This window comes from Suncus etruscus, chromosome 7, assembly GCF_024139225.1.
Source record: "Suncus etruscus isolate mSunEtr1 chromosome 7, mSunEtr1.pri.cur, whole genome shotgun sequence".
NCBI classification, from domain to species: domain Eukaryota; kingdom Metazoa; phylum Chordata; class Mammalia; order Eulipotyphla; family Soricidae; genus Suncus; species Suncus etruscus.
Genome location: NC_064854.1, coordinates 114,237,775 through 114,240,806, shown reverse-complemented (window position 1 = coordinate 114,240,806; position 3,032 = coordinate 114,237,775). Strand labels below are relative to the sequence as shown.

Sequence of the window (3,032 nt, the reverse complement as noted above, 5' to 3'; positions counted from 1 at the left end):
ACATGAAGCTCACCACAGGGATCATTTAGTGTAGTCACAGAACTGAGACTATCATAACAAAATGTGACTGAATGAGAGAAGTACAAAGCCTGTCTAGAGTACAGGCCAGTGTGGGGTGGGGAGGAAGGACACTTGGGATATTGGTCATGGGAATGTTGCACTGGTGAAGGATTTTATATTTATATATATAAATATATATATATATAATCAAAAACAGAAAAGATAAGGCCTCCCAATTCTTACCACAGGCTGTGTTATTTACACTGACTGTATAGAAAGTGGAGGTACAGTAGATGCACCCCATATATACCTCAACACAGGCCCTTTGCTTGGTCTGTATTGTGAATTGGGGGAGAAAAAATATGCCTATAAAGGAAGTAGGCAGGAAGGTGAGAAGGAATCTGGGGACACTGGCAAAGGGAGAATGACACTGCTGGTGAGATTATTGCTATAATATTGTATTACAAAATTCTGTCAATGACTTTGTAGATAATAGTACTTCAATAAAATTTTTAGAAACATTTTAATTAAAATTAATAAAAATGAATAAATCTTGATTGTATATCTATCTAAATTTCTGTGAGCTGGGGAAGTTACATGGAGACATGGTCCTCTCTGATTCTATATTGAATGGAGGTGAAAAAATAAGATTCCATGTGAATAATTCTCTTCAAGTAGTCACTCAAAAGCTATTTTAGTTCTACAGAACACATAGCTGCCATTTATCTGCTTCCTTGCACTGGAAATTCAAGCTTCTAATTTAAAAACAGAATTTCAAAGTATTACTTCATATTTTAAAGAATGACTTTAAAAAAAACACTTGATCATGATGTATAATTTTTATAATATCTTTATTTAAGCACCATGATTAAAACATGCTTATAGTTGGGTCTAAGTTATAAAAAGAACACTCCCCCTTTCACTAGTGTAACCTTCCTACCACCAATACCTCCCATCTCCCTCCTTTTCCATCTCTTGCCAGTATTCAAGACAGGCATTCTATGTCTCTCAATCGCTACCATTGTCATGATAGTTGTTAGTGTAGTTATTTTTCTAACTGCATTCACCACTCTTTGTGGTCAGCTCCATATTATAGACCAGTCTTCAAGCCTTCATCTTTATTGTCTCTGGGTATTATTGTCTTTTATTTTCTTAAATCCCACAGATGAATGAGACTATTCTGTGTCTATCTCTCTTCCTCTGATATTTCATTTAGCATAATAGTTTCCATGTCCATCCATGTATAACAAAATTTCATGATTTCATTTTCCTGATGGCTGTATAATAGTGCTCCAAGTATTAACTTACATAATAAACACAGCTTAATAAAGACATAATCATCTTCATCAAGATTAGACTATGTGAAACAAAAACTGCTGATTCTCATCCGTCAAAGGAAGCAGATAGATAGCACTGTTAACCAATTTTATAAATGTGAATATAAAGTTAACAAGTGACCATTACTTGGCCCTTTACTGTATTGTCAAGTGACCTAGGGATCATGTAAATATAGAAGAACAATGAAATAATCTGAAACATGGAATGGATAAAAACAAATGAAAGAATGGTGTCAATGCAATGAAATATAACCAACTAGTCAGATATTCTTTTTATCTCAAATTGTCTTCATATAACTAAAAAGACTAATGTTCAGAATACATCTATCTATCTATATCTATCTATCATTGATCTATCTATCTACATATATGTATATATAAGGGGATCATGAAAAAACTTGGTGCATAAGTAAAGGCCACCAAGTTGTAAAGATAAAGGCATGTTAAGGAGTTGTAGCAACACTGTGATATACTTTCCTAGCAGCTATTGGCCCTTCATTTTTGTTAATGTACCCTGAGCTTACTTAGCGAATTGGAAGGTGACAACATCCTCAGAGAAGATAGGCTCTAACCTAAACCAAGAAGCTGAATCAGGATTGGCCTGAGGCAGCAAAAGTAACTGAATTAATTTACAATACTAATTTGGGAGGGGATATATATGTGACATAAATAAAAACAATTAAAATACACATATTAATGGTTCATGGGCCATGAGCTGAAAGCTCAGGAGAGGGTGGGCCAACCCTGCTGCATCCATCACTCATAAAAGCTGCTTTGCGTATGGCCCTGCTTCACTGCTTCTATGATCTCTGCAGAGACACCAATCTGACCAAACTCCATGTATTCAATTATTGGGGCTAGTATTACCAGTGCTTTTTTGAAATAAGTGCCGTAATCTTCCTCCACCCACCTCAATATCCTACTTCTGGGAGACCTGCCCAACTATAGTATCAATTATAGTGCTTTAAATTTCTGGACCACACAGCCATAAATGTGACAATTCCATTTGTTTGATGCTGTCATTACCATAGGAATACAACAGTTTATATGCTAATGTGTAGCTGAGGACATTATTGTTTGGAAACAATGAAATAATCTAGGAACAAGAGTTTACTAAACATTCTGCCAATGTCTTAATAACCTCATTGGAGATACAAGTGTAAAGACCCGTTTTCACAAATTTCTTATTGCAGACCTTTTAAAATATTTTATATTCTTCCTTTTTCTGTTTAATTTTTATTCCTTTTAAAATAATTTTACTCTCACTTATTTGGAGACAAATGTACTTTGGTCAATTATGTCAACTATGTGATGCATGTTCTTTAAATAATGTACACTAAAATTATACATGCTAAAGAAACCTTAAGAGAGAAACAGCTCACTAAAAGCAAGTAATTTATTCCCCTTCCCTCTTCTCCAATTTTGGGTGATAATATCAGGACTATGTTAAAATCTCTTGAGGTCTTCTAAAAATATGAAATAACAATGTACAAAACAACTAAGGATGAAGTCCAATATCATGTTGATGGTTGCAAAAAATCATGGGAGGTCCTGAGTACTAGACAAACAGTTAAATCAACCTTAGGCTGTTTAAGAGTTCTTATTCATAAAACAAAAGACACTCATATGTTACTACTGTGAGTTGGGTTTTCTGATACTTGGCACAAACTACATTTTAATGAAGAATGTCTTTTA

General features: G+C 34.3%; 1 non-coding gene across 1 annotated transcript; it reads left to right on the top strand.

The window, feature by feature from the left end:
- The first annotated feature begins 226 nt into the window (after nucleotides 1–226).
- On the top strand, nucleotides 227–359 carry LOC126014760 (small nucleolar RNA SNORA51). The gene has a single exon (XR_007497757.1). It is a non-coding gene; the product is annotated as a small nucleolar RNA SNORA51 (small nucleolar RNA).
- The last annotated feature ends 2,673 nt before the right edge of the window (nucleotides 360–3,032 follow it).